Source organism: Schistocerca americana, chromosome 2, assembly GCF_021461395.2.
Source record: "Schistocerca americana isolate TAMUIC-IGC-003095 chromosome 2, iqSchAmer2.1, whole genome shotgun sequence".
In the NCBI taxonomy this organism is placed as follows: Eukaryota; Metazoa; Arthropoda; class Insecta; order Orthoptera; family Acrididae; genus Schistocerca; species Schistocerca americana.
This window is the reverse complement of record NC_060120.1, coordinates 828,414,040-828,435,101: the sequence shown is the minus strand read 5'-3', so window position 1 is coordinate 828,435,101 and position 21,062 is coordinate 828,414,040. Positions and strand designations below refer to the sequence as shown.

Sequence of the window (21,062 nt, the reverse complement as noted above, 5' to 3'; positions counted from 1 at the left end):
GTGTTATTTGTGCACTATGCAGTCAAATATTAAACTTTAATGGTTTTAGTAGGTGAGGTCTTCTACTCAATGGATATTGGCCTGCATTACATTCAAAGTGCTGTATAATCTCCTTTTCAAAAACAGTACTGCATCATGACAGTATCTGATATACAATATGATTGTACAAGCAATGGATACATGATGTTCTGAGCAGTCAACTTATTGTGCAGGTTTGAACTCTGGCCTCATACATACACACACACATCTTCAGAATTTTCTTGGATACACGGGAGGTAGAGGTGATGGTGCAGTTTTAGTTGAAGGTCATATCGAAGAGGGCCAGGTAACAAGTTCTTAGCCTGATGTACATATCATTGGTTTCAGTAAAATTTTGTTCTGACTATGTTGATACATGTTGTGTGATGATAAAATTCTTGTGTTAACTTGATCACAAAATGTCTTAGTGTATACAGCTTTCCAAACTGATTGGATGTTCAGTTCAAAACGGAGGAAGGAAGATTAGAGATTAACATTTTGTCAGTGTGTGTTCCTTCTCCTGCCCCTCCGCTGAATTATAAACTGGAATAGTATGCCATCATACATTCTGCTCGTTGTATGGTTTACAGCCAAACAAAATTGATCCGAAGTTCACAGAGTTTTACAAGAAGTTTTCTCTTTCATTTCCAATGGCTAAGTAATTGTTTAAATCCAACTAAAGGTGACCCAAGTGAAGGACATAGCAAAACTGCAGTCAGAAATGAAAACAGGAATGTGTACAGTGTGATACTGGACTGGCGGCAGTGACGAGTGTACAAAATGGGTTATACTGCTAGCACATCAGAAGAACAATTACGGTACACTAAGGGGTACTGTATTGTTAAATTCTGATAGATAGTAAAACTAATTTTTCAGCAGTATTTTGACCATTTAAATAAAATAAAACTGATTTTGTGGATCAATATGTGATGATAGATCAGACATGGGTCTGCCACTAGAGACTGGAACACAGTGACCCTGCACCAAAAGAACGCCAAGTCAGTTTCACCTATCATAAAGTTGTGACCAGTGCTTCACAAAATGTTTCGAATTGATTAGTTTACCAGTGTAAAACGAAACCTGGCAAACACTGTGTAACTCTTCGGCATCAGTTGGCTGCCACAAGGGGGAAAGCGGAGATGTAAGCTGAATTTGCAAAGAAATTAAAATTTTATTTTTCATCTGACCAATACACATGCACATTAAAATGCTGTCAGTGGGAAAACAAAGGAAATTTAAGTACAAATTTTTGAAACACACACAAAAAATTGTAAGTGAAAATATTTCAGATATCTCTGACAATGGAATACATGTACTGGTATTGTTGTTAGTAGGATTGTAGGGTAGACAACTTTCAGAGGTGATAGTACAGACTAAAACAAGAAAAAAAGTCCACTAAATATGGGCTATGAAATGCATACCATAAGAGCTCTTGTCAGTAGAAGAGGTGTGTTTCACAATAGTGAAGAGTAAGTAATGCTCAAAGTTCTTAAGATATGCATTTTAGAGAATATATTTACCAAACTTTTTTTTTCTTGTTTTGCTCCATAACACCACCTCCAAAAGTCACTACCTTGCAGTTTTAGCAACAACAGTATTAATAAGTGTATTCCACTGTCAGAAGCATCAGAAAATTTTTCCCATATAACTTTAGATTCAATAGTTTCTGGACCAGGGTCCTTTACCTCAAATTGATACATTCACAATTTTCTACCACATCTGAAAATTTGTAACATTGTCATGGAATCACCTTGTATGAAGAAATTTGTGGCTGAAAAAATTTAGAATCCACTGAAGATGTTATGACAGTTGTGGAAGGGTATTTTTCATAGCTTCCAGAAACACGTCCCATGGTCGAAGCACATTCTCATTGAAAAGTTAAACATACAGTTTCATAAAAAAAAAAAAAATGTGTTTGCTATCCAAAAATACAGCCATGTGGAAAATTTTCTCCTTATACTCTCCCTTCTCTAATACCTGTTGAATTTTTTTAAAACTGTACATTTGTTAATTGAAAACATTTTGTCACGTACTTCCATTACTGAATGACTTTCCCTGATGCGGTGGATGGTTCGTCATCAAGACAGACTGGTGACCTTTGCTATTTCCAGTTTCCATGCTGTCACTCTGTCCTAGCATTGTGACTGTAGTTCTTATTTTGTTTTGTCTGATTTTTATGATTAACTTAGAATAAATCATCATATTAACATAATTTTTTTGAAATTTAGAGGCTTGCTTTGTGCAGTTTCAATTTTTGAGACACAGAACAGTTAAATGTTACCTTGATGCAGTTCCCTGCCATGCCATGGTTGGGCCTGCAACTGTGATGTTCATTTTGCAGAGGGGGGAGGGGGGAGAGAGAGAGAGAGAGAGAGAGAGAGAGAGAGAGAGAGAGAGAGAGAGAGAGAGTGTTCACCAAATAGCTGCAAACATTTTTTTCCCCTGGCCTTTAAGTGCAGACTGGTTTTTGGGGATGAAGATAACTTTCCAAAACCTTTGTACAAAAAAAGAAAAAATGTTGTAGTTTGGTGGATTCTTTTCCTCAACAAATTTCAGTATTACATTGCGATTAATATGATTTGTTTGTGTGTTCTCCATACTCATGAGGACAAATTCTTAGTTTATCATTATGCTAAACTTCATTTCTAATTTAACAATTCTTCTCTAACAATACCATGAACTCCTACAGCAATCACTATATTATTCTGATAGTTTGACACCATAATATTGACAATTTTATCTTCTAAAACCAAAGCAGCAGCTGTTAACAAAATCCCCAGTGTTGTGCTCAAAATACCGTCGCGTTGTGACACCGAAGGAACATTTCCACTTCATCTCACGATGTAGAAAGTCTGCAGTAGGCTCATTAATTATGGTACTGTAAGCCAGTGATGTGCAATCCTGAAGGTCATGTCAGTTGTCATGTTAACAATGTAAAAAAACTGTGTTGATGGAACAAACTGCCATGCCATATTGATCCCAAGCAGGAACATAAATAACAACCTACTCCTAGTCAACAAAGCAGGTTGTTTTTTGAAAGTAAATTTGTGCACCTTCAAACTTGGAAAACAGGTATCCTAACAGTCAGGGCCAGTCCAAGAACATTTATGCATTCAAACGACGTACCTAATGTCCCCCGCCCTTACCACCATCCCCCACCCCACTCCACCCCCCATCCCCCTACCACCACCCCCACACACACAACTTTCTTTCCCTCTTACCCTTTCACTCTAGTCTCTTTGGCTCTCCTAGTGCCCCTCTCAGCTTAGCAGCCGAAGCAGCTGCTGCTAGTTGTGATACATTCTATATAGAAACCTTGCAGTTGGGGTGCCTCTGGGGCCCCTCTCTGCTTGGCACCCCCAAGCGGCCGCTGGTGTTACCTGGGACTTAAACTGGCCCTTCCCACAATACTAATTATTATTTTTCTTCCCCATTGAATACATGACGTGTTTGTGGAACATGTCCTTCCTGACGAACTAAGCACTGTATAGTCTCAGAATACCAATGATTCTACTTCCTTGCCACACCATGGCCATATTACTTAGAAAATTTAATCATTGCAAACATCCACAAACAGATTCATTTTTTTTACAAATAAAACCACTATCTTCAACAGCACAACACTGATAGGTCTTTTGAGTGCGAAGAGCCTTTAGTCAAATGGCTTGATGACTATAATTGTGCTTCAGAGCATCAAACTTTCTGTTGATCGTTTTAACAACTGGTTGCTAAATGCATTGCATGACAATTCTTATTTTATTTCTTGTTGTGTGTCAGCTTCTGTGTTTTTAAACTGGGGTGCTTTATATCTGGTAAAACAATTTTTCTGATTTGTGTATATATCAATTTTCAATTTGAAAGCTTCCATTTATAATGAAATTATACTAGATTTTTGGCAACAATAGCACTTGATAGTTACTGTCAGCTGACCCATTGCAAGTGAGTTGTAAGTTTTGGACAAACGTGAAAAATTTGCCAAGGATTTTCAAACCTACTGGGAATAGGAAATATCTTTCTAATAAATACACTTCAGTGATGTTTGATGAACAGTTATCCCTGTAATAGTATAAAAAGTATTAATTTTCTGTCTGTGTGTTCTTTTGGCTCCTTTATTTGGATGTATAGGAGGAGGTAAGTGGTTTAAACGTTTTGTTCTCATGTAATTAATGGGAAATTTTTCTTGGCAGTATTAAAATCCAGCCTTGTAATTACAGTTGATCAGTAAAGAAATTGTGCTTTGCATGTTACAAAGATCTTAATTAGTGATTGATACAGTAAATACTTTTGTGTCTGAAAGACTAATGGATGTGGGTGCAAATGATATAAATAATGTTTAATATGAAGCAGTTTAATGTGTAAGAACCTGTGCATCTCTAGTGGGTGAAGAGTTTTGGGATGTATGTGGTTGTATTCTGTAAGTACACACACATAGTAATAAGTTTCAAGAAAAGAGGTTAGCCATGTGGCATTACTATCTGGTAGAATGAGAGTGATAATTTCAGTTACGAAATTGGAATTGCTTTTTTTATGATTGTGCTTGACAGCATATGTCCTTAACAAAATATGACTGTTGTCACCAGTGCATTTGCAGATGCTTGTTGTGAGTGTACTGTTTAAGTGTTGTTTTCGGGGTATTGATGGTGGTGATGATAATAGAGAATAGAAAGAGTGAAACCTGATACCAGCCGGCAGCCTACTCTTCTTGGATAAGTTCATGGGGGCCAAACCATAACAATAACAAGAACAACAACAACAACAGTAGTAGTAGTAGTAGTAGTAGTAGTAGTAGTAGTAGTAGTGTCGCATGCCCTCAGCTGTACAAGACACTGTAAAGAAGTTTGGGATATAACAAAAGCTTTTGATGCAAAGTATGGTGATCATAATCTCGAAACCACAGTTTTCCATTCTTCTTTGTGAAATATTGACAATGAAAATTTCTTTGCCTGCCTTCAGACTGAGTGCTGCTGTATTAGCAGAACAGTACAAACACTGACTTTTATGAGATTGCTTACTTTCAAAATCATAACAGTATGCAACATTTATGAATATTTACACTCTTGTGTCCTACAGTTCATGAGAACTGTCTCTGTAAAAAGACATCCTAATGTACTAGAACCAAATTTTTCTTAAAATTTATACCAAGGCATTAATTGCAGTTGTTTCCTAAGATAAAAAAATAAAAATAAGTATATATTCCACCTCAGATTGTTCACTTTTTTAAAGTGAAAAAGGTTTACAAATTCCTTGTACTGTTGTCTGCATTTGTATTTGCTCATGAAATGTGTCTTTTGTCATAACAGGTGTCCTAATGCAATATCTGTGATTAAAGAAATAAACTCATCAGAACTTGCTATGACTTGGCGGTTAGTTTTCTTGATTTCTTATCAATCTCTTGAAGAAGGTTTTTTTTCATTTAGAGCTGTACAGAAAGTAACACAAAAGCCAGTAACTGATTTTGCATGAGGTGGAGCAATTGATTTTGCGTGAGGTATAATGTTGAGCACCAGTGTGTGGCTGTAACTGCCTAACCAGAGCTGCAAATTCAGAGAAACAAATTGAGATAAAATAATTGCATACCTAGGGCCAGGAGAAATAGTGTTGGAAAGATGAAGATGATGATGATGATGATGATGATGAGCAGAAAAAACAGCCTAGATAATGGTAGGATCAATAGGCATTTAGACAGTTGAGCAAGCCAGGAGAAGAAAATGAAGCATTTCAAAGGGGATAGCAAATATGTGGATGTCATATTTACAAATGTTGTGTAGATGCTTTATAAATGGTTGAAGATTAAACTGATTAGCACAAGCACTTGTAATTTCAAGAAAAAATAACAGGAAAATGGTGCTAAATTGTTTGTTGATACAGACTAACTTTGGTAGGAAGTGTAGTATTGGAAATTAGCATTATATATATTCCTTTTTATTTACAACGTAAAACTTTCACGTGTATGTACGAGGGTAAGCCAATCATTATCCGCAATTTAGGTTTAGAGTTGTATATTTTGGTAGTACTGTCGTTTTATGTTGATGACGCATGCTTTGTTTATTTGTTGTTATATCATTGCAAGTTTCAAGCTGCTAGGTTAGTTTCATTATCGCTGCCATGCTGTTAATCATGGCTGCTCCACTGTCTATTTTCACCAAAGAAGAGCAATGTTCAGTGATACCATTTTTTGTGGTCAGAAGGCGTATCAGGGACCGAAATTCATCGAAGACTTTTGGTACAGTACGGGAACAGTGTTTTGCCACAATGGAGTGTCTACGAATGGATTGAAAAATTCCGAAACGGCCACACAAGTGTTACACATAATGAAGGAGCCGAACGACTGTTTACCACCATTGAGCGTTCATGTGAAATGACTCTCTTAGACAGACGACTAACTGTTGATGAAGTGGCACATCGTCTGCAAATAAGTCGTGGTTCAGCCTGCGAAATCATCCACAACAGACTTGGGTTTCATAAATTTTGTGCAAGATGAGTCACAAAACAACTCGCAGAGTTGCATAAACAAATGCTCTTGGACATCTGTAAAAAACATTTGGATCACTGTCGTAACGTAGGGGACAACATCTTACACAGGATCATTACTGGTGAAAGAAACATGGATCCATCATTACGAGCCGGAGAGTAAACAGCACAGTATGGAATGGAAACATCCAATTTCGCCGTGCAAGAAAAAGTTGAAGACCCAACCATCCACACGAAAATTAACGCTTACGGTTTTTTGGGATGCATAAGGTCCAGTACTGGAACATTGTGGGGAAAGGGGCACAGCAGTAAAAAGTATACGTTACCGTGAGATGCTTACTACCAGGCTAAAACCTGCAATTCGAAGCAAATGCCGAGGATTGCTGTCCAAAGGTGTTGTGCTGTTGCACGACAATGCCCGTCTGCATACTGCTGCCTACACTGCTGAAATGCTCCAGAAACTCAAATTGAAGTACTGGATCATCCTCCATATAGTCCCGATCGTGCCCATTTTGACTATCACTTGTTTGGTCCACCCAAACAGGCATTAAGGAGCTATCGATTTGCCTTGGACGAAGCAGTGAAAGAAGCAGTGCATTCCTGGCTCGCAGCTCAACCAAGAACCTTCTTTTTTGAGAGCATCAGGATGGACCAAGTGTGTTGAAACGCAAGGAGACTATGTCGAAAAATGATGTTCCTGTAAGTTTCCTATTTCATTACAATAAAATTTTATAACTACTTTGCGGATAATAATTGACTTATCCTCTTAGTTTAAGCCAGCTTATAGAACAGCATTAAAAAAGGATCAGAAATTCACAGTAGGACATCAATATATATTGAAGTGTAAAAGTCCTCTTATGAGACTTCCCTGATTGGGTGTGGCCAGAAAATGGTAGAAATATTATCCAAATTGATAAATCATTGAAGTTGTTATTCTTCTGTCACACAGTCGATCTTCAGTACAATTTTGTGCGATGTTAGTAGTTGCGGTGGTGATAGTCAATGGATGGCTTGCTTGTAGGGGTCATATATATGTTATATCTCCGTGAAAACCTTTTAATATAGTGTTTATTTTTAAGATTTGTGTTTAGGGTGGTTCAGATTTATGTTTACAGTTCTTCTCTCACTTTGTGTGTGTGTGTGTGTGTGTGTGTGTGTGTGTGTGTGTGTGTGTGTGTGTGTGTGCGTGCGTGCGCGCGCGCGCACACGTTTCTCAGGCGTGTGTTTTGAAGAGCTTGATTTATTGCTTACACTCCTCATCCAGCTTTCTTTATTTCTTCTGTTTGTACCTGCACCATTGCATGTGTGTTCACATAACGTAGATTCATTAGTAATAAATTGGTCCTCAGCTGTTAACATGATTTGCTGTATGTTTCAAATTTAAGATGCATGAACTCAAAAACAATATTTTAATTGTGACAATACAATTATTCTTACATTCAAGAGTGGTATGTATGTCATATTGACAGACTTACTTATTGTGTTTCATTTCATATATTTTACCCATCTGAAAGCTTTGTTGATTCTTAATGAATATTTCTAACATATTTGAGAAAAATCATTTTCCGTCAAAACTTCCTACTCACCACATAATAAAATGTTTTGAAAATGTGTGAAATTCCTTCTAGACCTGTCCCATTACAAACCTGTCCTTGCAGTTGTGTGATCTTGAGGAAACACCAATACATTGAGATACCATTGTATGAGTTTGTTAGGTAAGGATTTGTATTTCTAAAGAGAGAAAAAAAAGAGTGTGAAATATTGTCAACTAGTATACACAAACTTCAGTATGAAGTTCAGTGTTGGAAATACAACTTCATTGTTTTCTTTCTTTGGACTGTGTAGTCAAATGCTGTTCATTTATAGGTTCATGTCAATTTAAAAAACAATGCGTGATACACACTGTGCTGTCGTATTATATATTTATTCACAACCAGTTTCAACCATCGATCATCTTCACAATGCAGGCAGACAAATGAAAACAAAGTGAAAACTATGAATATGAACACAAATTACATTTTCATGAGACTTATTAGTCAGAAAAATTAAGTGCACTATCTGTTGTGGCAACTTTACATGTCATACATGCTATTTAACAAGAAAAGTATTCATCATAGCTGACTTACAGATGTCAGAAAAAGACACTTCACACCATAATACCAGGTTAAGCAAGCAGAAAACATGAACTGCATTAAGCGCACAGCACCATTGCTCAGGCACAACACCACCCAGTAGTTTAACACACAAGTGTTGATCAAGAAGCTACAAGCCAGATTGAAAGAACAAGTTCCAAACTATATGTACACTGTAGTATGGTCCCAGAGAGATACATATGCACTAAAATTATAAAAAAGAAATACAACAAAAGCAAATCAAATGGATAAATATTTTTTTCTCCCCCTCAGTACATTTCTTTCTCTCCCCCCTATTTTTCCATTTGATTTTTTTGTGTGTTTAATTTTTCCTGTTTTTCTTTTTCACTTCACTTAATTTCAACACAATGTTATGTAATACAGTGTTGTAATTATATGATTGATTAAATTTCTGTATGACACCGTTAAGTTATTTTAGACTTGGCGTCTCCACTGGTTACATTAGGTTTTGTCCAGAACTTCTGATGCGGACTTGACACTGAAATTGTTTTGGTTGTTGTTTGGTTTTTATGCACTCTTTTTTCTGTGGTTATTGCTTCTCATAATGTTCTAACATTATATGTCTATGTACATTTTTTATTGTGGTAGTGTTCTCACCAAATATTTCATTTGTTATGTGACATTGTGATACCACTGGATTTTTTAATAGTATCTTGTGATTATTATATTACATCATAGTGTACGCACTGTGCAGCTCCTCATGTGGTTACACTATTTGTATACTCACACTTCTGATGTGGATTTGACCTTTTAGTCATTTGCTGCTGCCAGTCTGAATGATTTATGGTAGTTGGATTGCCTAATATGATTGTTTCAATGTCACATACCATTTCATATGCTGTAGGTCTTAATAAATAGTCGGTCTGTTTTTATCATGTGACATTGTAACATCATGTGACATTGCAGTAGCATCATGTGACATTGCAGTAGCATCATGTGACTGTTGTATTGCATATTATTGTACATGACTGTATTTTGTTACGTGGTGGTTTTCACCAAATGGTTGGTTTGTTTTTATCATGTGGCATTATATCATGTAACATTATAATAGTATCATGTGACTACTGTATTACATATTATTGTATTGAAATGAAGTGAAAAGATAAAAAATGAAAAATAAATAAATAAAAATGCAAAAAAGAGGGAGGATTTTTTTTTTTATAAATGTGATACGTTTTTATTGTATTTCTTTTATTGTGATTTTAGTGCATATGTATCTCTCTGGGACCATACTATAGTTTACACGTAGTTTAGAACCTGTTCTTTGACTTTGGCTTGTAGCTTCTTTGATCAACACTTGTGTGTTAACCTACTGGGTGTTGTGCCTGAACAATGGTGCTGTGCATCTTTGTATGTTTTCTGCTTGCTTAAGCTGATATTATGGCATTAAGTATCTTACTCTGATGTTTGCAAGTCAGCTAGTTGTACACTTTTCTGGTTACATAGTGTGTGTGACATGTAAAGTTGGCACAGTAGATATTTTTTGAAAGTACAGTTAATTCTTCTGACTAATAATTCTCATGAAAATGTAATTTTTGGTGATATTCACAGTTTTCATTTTGTTTCCATTTTTGTGCCAGTACTGTGAAGGTGATCAATGATTGAAATCGGTTGTGAATAAATACCTGGTGGTTACAAAAACTTTCCCTATTTAACATGTTATAATGGAAACTAATTACCATATGAGTACCAAACTTGATAGCATTAATGTCCAGAGTATTGGATGCATGATTTCCATGCATCACAGTGCCATCATCCGGTTCCAACTGTGGCCACCAAGTGCCATGATCAGTCATTGTCATTCATAGTCTCTCACACCCGACCAGTGAACAGGAGATTGGAAAAAAGGAGCAGGACATTATTGGTGAAGTTCTACTATGAAAAGAACAGTAATGCTGCAGCTGCACTTCGAGAACATCGTCAACTGAAAGGATTACGGAACGGTCATTATTCTTCACCTGCTATGCGGAGCCGGATGAAGATGTTTGAATCAACTGGAGAACTGGGTATTGCTCCAGGAAGAGGCTGATGATCAGTGCACAACAGGTGGTTGATGAAATTGCTGTTGCCATGGCAGAGAAGGCTGTGCACGGTTCCCAATCGTCAGGGAGTGTGTGTACTGTGTCACAACAGTTGAACATCGCATGGTCCACTGTACGGAAGGTGCTTCGAACCATTCTCAACATCCTATGGACAGGCGAAGATCATTTTTCTCTGACAGGCGAGGTGAACGTACAGAATTACCAAGTGTGACGGTCTTCACCTCCAGCCACTGTGCATGAAGTTCCTCTGTATGGTGAACGTGACACCGTATCGTGTGGCTTCATGGTTATGTTCATTATTGGCTGATTCTTTTTTGAACAGGTTGGCACTCAAGGACCAAAGATTTGCAGTGTGACTGGCCAGCGTTACTGCAATACGCTTTGCCAGCATGTAATAACTTCTCTACAGGAGAGAGAAGCATTGAACTCAACAATTTTTATGGGACCCCCACTGCACATCGCTCAAGAAATTCACCTGCTTCTTCGAAACACATTTGGAAACGATCAAATTGTCAGTCGATCTTTTCCAGGTGCTTAGCTGTCATGACCACATTATCACACACCCTGTTTGTGGGACTACCTGAAGGACAGCGTTTACCAGAGGGACATTCGCACATGCTCTGATCTAGAGCACAGCGTATCAGGAGGGGTAGCCTGAATACCTATGGACATGCTTGATTCTGGTGTGCAGAATGGAATCCTGCACTTTCAGACTCTTCTAGATACTAATGGTCACTGTATTGAGCCCCTTTTGTAGCAATAATGGTTCCGGTTTGTAATGGTATGATGTACCATAGCACCACATTAAAAGTGTTTCAATTGAATTTATTGTGCATTATTTCTCTTTCCCATGTCCTTGACATTAATGCCACCAAGTTTGGTACTCATACAGTAATTAGTTTCTGTGGTATAACATGCTAAATAGGGAAAGTTTAATTAGAACCACCCGATATATTGTAAGACACGGTGTGTATCGTGCATTTTGCGAAGTATGTCGATGCTGTTGACAGTCTGAAAAAAAAAATTTTGATCATTTTTGAAACTAATATTTTAATTTTCTGTACCTTTTCTGTTATTATTAAATATATTTAAATTTTTATCAGGAATTTTTAATAATAATGAAGATTTGTGTACTTTTATCTTGAAATCTGTTAAGTTTATTCACCACTTGACAATCTTATTTAGGAATCTTGAACTTCCTGTCATATTTTTAGATGTGAACTACTTAACCTTTATTTAGTAAGACAGAAGCTGGTATTAGTTTAGTTACAAAGCTGTATTTATACTGTAGCTTAAGTTAGAGAAAGCATTTAAATCCCTTGGAGCTACACCAGTTCTTCTTGTGTCTCCACAAAACTGCACGCTCATGTGAGATACAGCTTGATGTAACACTTAAGTGTAGTGCATTATGATCTTAAGAATGGGCCATACATATTAAATTTCGTAGCAATTGAACTAGAGATAGCTGTCGCGGGGGGGTGTCACTGTACCATAACAATGAATGGAACAGATGTGTCATGTGAATGGATAGTTATCAGACATTGTGCTGGCCATCAACACGACAGTTCAATGCGGGATGACGATACAAGTGATTTCAACATTATGAAAAGGATAGACTCACCATATAGTGGAGATGTTGAGTCACAGCAGGCACAACAACCAGACTACAAAACAGATAAGCTTTCGTTCAGAAGGCCTTCTTCTGTAATACAAACTGACACACACACATTCACGCAAATGCAGCTCATTGCTTCAGCAGCTGGAGGCAGTTGTGTGAGCTGCATTTGCATGAATGTGTGTGGGCCTGTCGGTGACTCGACATATCTGCTATATAGTGAGTAGCAATGTATCCTTTTTGTAATACTGTCATTATTGTGCCCTGGATTTTCCATTGTTCATATATGTAATTTCAGCACATTTTGTTGCGACCAGATTAAATGAGTCCTATGCACGGGTCATTCCATCTCTGTGATTGTGCATGCAGAGGAGTTTTCATGTCCCACCTTATTGAGGTTGTAATGGGAGTATTTTAATGCATAAAATTTCATTGCAACTAAAGTAATCTGCCATGGACAACAATCACATGTTGAAAATGTTCACCGTTCTGTCACAGATTGTAACAATGGAGACATGAGCCTCCATGTAGCTAATCACTGTTTCAATGCCGATCATCATGAGGCAGGGAGCAGCCATATCATCCAGAACCATCTTTCACTGTCATGTACACAAACATGCTCCATACATATACCTCTGCATTGAATGTCAAAAGTAGAGATGCTACTGTGCACGTGGGCGTGGGCATGCACACACAGGAACACCAAAGTTGGATGCTTAAAGGACAGAAAAATATCATTCACACTGATCAGTAGCAGTAAACATTGCTAATGCTGATTGCAGAATATGAATGTGTTGCAAACCATCCTCCTGCTTGCCAGTAGGGCTTCAGTGAGGCATATAGTGGAGATCTTATTACGTGGGGAATGTTTCAATGAGATGACATGAGGTCCATTTTACTTGTGCTATGGTCTCTCTCTGGTGAATAACACAGCAACATACTGCTTGATAATGTATGTCATTTTGTTTTCCTACAGCAGGCCTGTCCAGGAGGTGGCTGGACGAGTATGAGCATTTGCTCTTGGTAGCTGCCTGCGTAATGAGTGCTCCCATTAAAATGAGGCTGTCGGACATCATTATGTAGTGCAGGGAAGCACAAACTGAGCAGTGTCTTCAGAGAAGTGTCTCCTTAGCCTTACACAAAAACGTGTATTCTTATGGTGCGGTGCTTAGTGTAGAGCAGTTCATTTTAAAATCATTGAAAAGCACCATGATGGCAGGCAAAGTTCAGGAACACCAACATCAGTTTACGAGATGCCAGTGCAGAATGCCAGCTATGGTTAGAACTTATAGACCTACAGTGTCACAGGCAGTTGTGCAATAAATTCTCATAGACTTGGATAAACATTTTCCTCAACATAACTTTCCACAACGTTACATGTTTGTAGCTACGATTATGTCGATGTTTGGACCTACATACTTGTGCAAGTAACTTTCTTCCTCAATGAAGAGAATAAAATCAAACCACAGAAGCTCACTGACACACTTCAACTTAAAAGTTTATCTTCAAATTAGCAGTGCTCAGAAACTGGTAGAAGACATTGATGATTTGGTGAAAACATGTGACTAAAAGAGTCACAAGTTGATGTCAGTTTAAACTTCATCTGAAAATGACAATCATCATAAAGTTGTATCAGGCCCAAGAAAAGTCATTTTCATACTTAGCTGACCACGTTCATCACTTAAACTATTAAAAGGAATGTAAGTTTCATTTAATCATCATTTCTCTTCAGCGTAAAAATCTTAGAAAATTAATTTACCATGAAAGGCATTAATTAGGTGACACAAAGCAATATCTGTTTGTAGAACTAACATTAGTAACTGAAGAATTGACTCGTTGACAATAGTTTGTCATGTGGACCCCTCCCCTCCTTTTCCCATACTGTTACACGCGGATCCAAGACAATGCCACCACCATATCGTGCCAAATGGTGTTTGGGTGGATGGAGGAACAATCTGTGGACATTAAGTTAGTTGTGTGTGCCCTGTCCATGTCACCTGATGTCAGTTTTTTTCCATATCATGCCTACCTTCAAGTGATTATTTAATTGGATAGATAAAAAATTTTCTCACCACCCGGTGGTAGAACGCACACATAAAAGATGGTTATAATTGGCAAGCTTTCAGAGCCAGTGGCTCCTTCAGGCAGAAGGGTTGAAGGGGAAGGAAGAGGGGTGAAGGAAAAGGACTGGAGAGGTCTAGGAAAGGGGGTAGATGCCGGGGAAGTCATCCGGAACCGTAGGTCAGGGGAGACTTTCCATATGGAATGAGAAGGAAAGACATTGTTGGGGACTGCATCAGACGAGATTTGAAAACGTGATAGCTTAAAGGTGGAAGACAGGGTAATGTGCGGACATAGATTACTGCTTAAACATCATGCATGAGTTAATAATAGTGAGAAGCTTAGTGCATTGTATGTTGGGGGCGGGGGGGGCGGGGGGGGGGGGGGGGGGAATGGTGAAAAAAATAGATGGGAAAAACAATGAAAGATGTAGAAAACTAAAACAGAGTGAAGCAAAGAGTAGTTACAGTAAAGAAATGCTGTGATGGAAGAAAAAGGCCAGGTGGGTGGTGAGAACTAAGGACATGTTGTAGTGCTAGTTCTGACCTGCGGAGTTCTGAGAAACTGGTGTCTCTGGGAAAATTCCAGATAGCACATGTGGTGAAACAGGCACTCAGGTCACAAATTTTATTTTGTAGAGCATGCTCTGCAACAGGATATTGCGAGTTGCCAGTATACACCCTCTGCCTATGCCCTTTCATCCTAATTGATCATTTGGTGGTAGTCATGTCAATGTAGAAGGCAGTGTTAGTTAAGTGTGACACCATCATGCCGGTTCCTCATGACAATAACTATGTACAGTTTATTAATGTTAGTGGCTTAAGAGTCGGTAGTAATAAGTATTTGTTATTAATAACCATATGAATGCACTATTTAAATATTTCACCATTACAGTTGTTATGTGGTTTTCTTGTTCATTACTGACAAGATTCCCCGTGACCACATGTTGGGGTTTAATGTTCTGAATAATTGTTGGAGCCAGAATCATGTTTGGAGCTATGTATTTCCAAACATTTAGCAAGAACTAAGGGAAAGAGCTGCAAAATAATAATAATAATAATAAAATAAAAAAATAATCTTTTGCTTTTAGCAAACCCTTGAAACGAGTTTCCTCTTCAATGAGTGCTGCACCATTAATAGGGTCAATCTAAATGAAGTGGTCCAATGAAAACTAAGTTCATTGCTTGACCATTTTTAAATATTTTAATTTTTTTATATGTGATTGTCCTACAATTGAGGAGTTTAAAAAAGTTTTTAAAAAAATTTTGCCTTTCACCTTTACTGAATAGTGGCCATTTTCATTTGTAAGTGCACGGCAGTGTTTCACTTTAGAGACGTTAACAAAAATATTAATGTGTCTGCACTGGGTTAAGTTACAACATTGCAATTGACATGACTGTTTTTAGAAAAGTGCCTTCTACAACATTGTCTATGACACAAAATACCCTAAATTCAAAAATAACCAGGCAATATGACCTCCAAAGTCTGGTATCCAAATTTTCAAAAAATCCACATTTTAGGCCCAAAAACAACAAACAAGGAGTGATTTATGAGAGTCTATTTTTTCCTATAGTTAGATATCATACACTACTAGCCTCATATACAGCAAGAACACTTACTAATGTTTCATTAATTTTTTATGAATTTTTGAAATTTGAAAATTTTCATATTTTGCAAAGTTTGGGATTAGTTCTCTCAGGCGGGACTGAATATAAAAATATGATTTTTGCAGTTTGTACACCTGTATGATAGCAAAGTACTGTAAACATTTCAGCACTGATTTCTGACTTTAAACAAAAATGTGAATTTTTGAAAATGAGGAGATAATTTATATTACTCTACAATGCGTTAACTAAAGAAAGTAGTAACACAGTATTATGGCACAAAATTAATACATTCAGGAACAAGGCATCTGACCGATCTCCAATGGAAGCACCTTGGTTAGATGAATTCACTGGTCAAATATCACCCCTTCAGTATATCCTCAACCGCTCACTTGTGCACCAGGCCTCCGCCACAGTGATGGCTGCCTGTTGTCTCTGTTTAACTTAGAAGAACTGAAGACAGCAAATCACTCAGCCACAGACAGCTCTCCAGGCATCGATAATATACACTACAATATGATACGTAACATGCTGTCCAATGCGCTACCACTCTTGTATTTTTATAATCAACTTCGGGATTCTAAAGACTTGATTGAAGCTTGGAGAACACACACAATTGTCTCAGTCTTGAAAAGAGACAAAGATAGTTATCAGACCACATCATACAGACTCATTGCTCTTTCCTCTTGTATTAGTTGACCACAGTATTACTGCAGGTGGGATGAGAGTACTTCAGTTAGCTTATCATGAGTCATGCTGAACCACTTGATAGTATATTCGCAACTTTCATGAAATCATTCACAGTGTAAGTACCACTTTACTTTACAACTGTAACATCACCCCTTGTTTGCAATAATGGCCACACGAGGTCATGTGTAGTAATATCGTGGTTAGGTAGAATTGGGAAAACACTGGAACGATTAGTTAAACACTGATTTTAGTGGTGATCGCAGGAGTCACACAACCTCCTGGCTACTTCCCAGTTTGGGTTTAGAAGGGGAAAAGACACAATTGACATTATTACTCTTTTGTCAACACATAAGTTGACAGTCTTTTCGAAGAGTGGAAAGTCCACAGCTATGTTCCAGGACATCAAGGGAGTTTTTATGGCAGTGTAAACATAGATTTTTTGCTCCATAAACTGAGAGCTGTAGGTGACCTGAAAAAAATGCTTTATGGAGTAGTGTATGATTTTGAAAGGGAAGATGTTCTTAAAGTTCCCAGGTAAAATGATGTGCCCCTGCAGTGTCTCAACTGGCTTCCAACAAGGGGCAGTTCTCAGTCCTTTACTATACAGGTAGTAATAAAAGTGTATGACACAAACTGCAGGACACATTCCTCACATGTAAATGAATAAATTATGTCATATGAACATGCATCTGGAAACATTTTGTTTCCGTGTTACAACTCGTTTTCTCCAATTCAATAACCATGGGAAACACACACAAACAAAATGCAGCTTTTTCTCACAGCAAATGTTCAGTATGGCCTCTGTAGGCATTGATACATGCATCAGTCTGCTGTTGTAGTGAATCTCGGGTGTGCTGATATATCCCCAGAGTATTGCATATGGTTTTGCATAATACAGGCATGGAGACTCTGAACATCTTGTACTGGGGTTCCATACACGAGCTTTCAAATGCCCCCACAAATAGAAGTCCAGTGGGTTTATGCCCAGAGAGCATGGAGGCCAAGCGATTGGTCCACCTCTACCTATCCATCTCTCACCGTATCTTTTACTTAGAAGCCATTGTACAGGGTTATTACAAATGATTAAAGCGATTTCACAGCTCTACAATAACTTTATTATTTGAGATATTTTCACAATGCTTTGCACACACATACAAAAACTCAAAAAGTTTTTTTAGGCATTCACAAATGTTCGATATGTGCCCCTTTAGTGATTCGGCAGACATCAAGCCGATAATCAAGTTCCTCCCACACTCGGCGCAGCATGTCCCCATCAATGAGTTCGAAAGCATCGTTGATTCGAGCTCGCAGTTCTGGCACGTTTCTTGGTAGAGGAGGTTTAAACACTGAATCTTTCACATAAACCCACAGAAAGAAATTGCATGGGGTTAAGTGGGGAGAGCGTGGAGGCCATGACATGAATTGTTGATCATGATCTCCACCACGACTGATCCATCGGTTTTCCAATCTCCTGTTTAAGAAATGCTTCTGCTTTAGCCTTTTCCGTAAGATTTTCCAAACCGTCGGCTGTGGTACGTTTAGCTCCCTGCTTGCTTTATTCGTCGACTTCCGCGGGCTACGCATGAAACTTGCCCGCACTCGTTCAACTGTTTCTTCGCTCACTGCAGGCCGACCCGTTGATTTCCCCTTACAGAGGCATCCAGAGGCCTTAAACTGCGCATACCATCACCGAATGGAGTTAGCAGTTGGTGGATCTTTGTTGAACTTCGTCCTGAAGTGTCGTTGCACTGTTATGATTGACTGATGTGAGTGCATTTCAAGCACGACATACGCTTTCTCGGCTCCTGTCGCCATGTTGTCTCACTGCGCTCTCGAGCGCTCTGGCGGCAGAAACCTGAAGTGCGGCTTCAGCCGAACAAAACTTTATGACTTTTTCTACGTATCTGTAGTGTGTCGTGACCATATATCAATGAATGGAGCTACAGTGAATTTATGAAATCGCTTCAATCATTTGTAATAGCCCTGTACATTAACACCAAAATGAGGTGCTCCATCATGCGTGAAGTATGTTATGTCACAGAGCTAAAGGCACATCTGCTCACAAATCAGGTTGAACATTCTCTATGAAATTACTGTCGAGTGTGGGTGGAAGAAAGTGAGGCCCTACCAAACAGTCACCAACAACGCCGGCCCAAGCATTGACTAAAAGTTTTTGAGGACTTGTTTCAACAGTTGCTTGAGGACTGATGTCTGCCCATACAAGCAGATTATGAAAATGAAAATTTTCTATCTGATCTCATTGAAACGACGCTTCATCTTAAACAGCACTGTTGCGCTCACATTAGGGTTCAAACTTCATTGAATAAACCATTTGCAGAAGAGTACCTGTGCAGAAATATCAGCTGCTGATAGTGCCTGCACACAGTGTCAATTGTACGGATGCAGTTGGTTTTTGTGTAACACTCGCCAGATATTCTTGTCAACATTTAGTGTTGCAATTACTTGTCTTGTACTGACTCTAGGGTCATCGTCAACAGCATGAAGAATTGAAGAATTGCCGCTTCCTGTTGTGGTGTCCTCGTGTTTCTAGGCCTTCCCTGGTCGCAAGTATCGGGCTTAAAAGCCCCATGTTCCCCAAGATGATGATAAATGGCTTCAAATGTTCTCCTGTCAGGACACCTTTGCCCTGGAAGTCTCTCCCGGTACAAGCGTTGAGCACGAGCACCATTGTGTCAGCTAATCCATACATCAAATTGGCATCTGCCATCTCTGCGATTGTGTACATTGCCATTGCACAAGCCAAGTATGTGATTAACTCTATGTAGTTACCCCTGTGCTGCAATGGTCATGCTGATGGTTGAGACAGTAGATGTCACCTGTAAACTAACAATGACATACATCACTTGGCAAAAGGGACACACAAAACAAAACAAAACACTGTCAGTGCACAACATAACCAGACATCACCAAGAGTGCGTGTTCCCCATGATTCTGACTTTCTGTGCTTGTGTGCTTCCCATGATTAATGAGTTAAAGAAAATGAATTGTAACATGGAAACAAAACATTTACAGGCCCAAGTTCATGTAACATAATTTCATCACTGCATGTGAAGAATGTGTCCAGCAATTTGTGCTGTGCATTTTTGTTACACCCTGTGCGCTGTGTACATCATGGCTCTAGAAACAGCTCTTCCCACATTGACTAAAATACTTCAGTATATAGATGGTGTTTATATGTGTACTATCTCCACTAAATAGGCTAGAGTGAACTTCTTAATGTGGTATAACTAGCTGGCTTTTGATTGCTACCTACCTGAGTTGTGAGCAGAATGTGAAATATGGTTAGCACTACTAGTTTGCCTCCATGCTGTAAGTTGGGGCTTGACACACACAACATTTACCATCACTATAGACCAGGCATTTAAGTAAATGTAGAACCATTATTCACAGCACCTGAAGAAGATGGCTAGGTCAGTTGTCCAACTGGTGGCCCAAATTGGATTAATTAACACAGTTTGCGAGTCAAATATGCACCACGAATAAAATACATTGCAGCAGTATGTTTTCGGCTAGTTATTTGCCAAGTAGGAATCATAATACAGAAAGAACATGCACTCATAGGGGTTATAGTAAAGATAGTGCCTAGCTTTTGTTTTTCTCTGAGTTTTTTATAAAAAATCAATTGTAGGTCTTTATCATGTGGATGATTGGTGGTTGCTTGTACAGTGCTGTGTAGTGTTTTGCATGGTTTAGAATGGAATGAAAGAAAGGGAGAGTGTGAAACATAGTGTCAGCACATAACCCACTCCTCTCAAATTGTGCCATGAGCCCCAAAAATGTTTACATCTCTATCTATTGAACAAGCCAGTGTTGTCACATACACTCATTCCATGATTCATAATGAAATGGCATAGCTTTTAACCCAGGACATTACTACATTGTCTGGTGTTCAGGATCTGTGCATCCCATTCTGTCCTCGTACTGAGCAAGGTGATGCTCTGGTAAGAGATTAGACTCTCTTTCAGGAAGACCAAGATTCAAATCTGCCCTGGTCACCAGATTTAGGTTTTCCTTGGCATTTCCAGTTTGCTTAAAGAGATGATTGCTTTGAAAAGGGGATGGCTGATTTCCCTCTCCATTCTTTTATGTTTTGGGCCTGTACTCTGCATGTAAATACTGTGTTGCCAGTAGGAAATTAATAAACCAGAACTTTTCCTTTCTCTTGTCCCTTTGGCAGACAAATGCTGATGAAATTATTTTGCACATCCTTATTCTGCCGTCATTACATGTCATCATGTTAGTGTGCATTAGCAACCTTAGTTGTAGAGCTAGGATATAGTGTGTCAGAATTTGTGAATAGATTTTGTCTTGTGCAGTTTTGCAAAACAGGAAAGTTGAGCAGGAAAGATATTTGAAATGTATAGCTATGAAATATATGTTCCTAGTT

General features: G+C 38.4%; 1 protein-coding gene across 2 annotated transcripts in view; it reads left to right on the top strand.

Annotated features, from left to right (window-relative positions):
- LOC124595466 (GTPase-activating protein) overlaps window positions 1-21,062 on the top strand; it is a 136,420-nt gene that overhangs the window by 79,428 nt on the left and 35,930 nt on the right. The window lies entirely within an intron of this gene.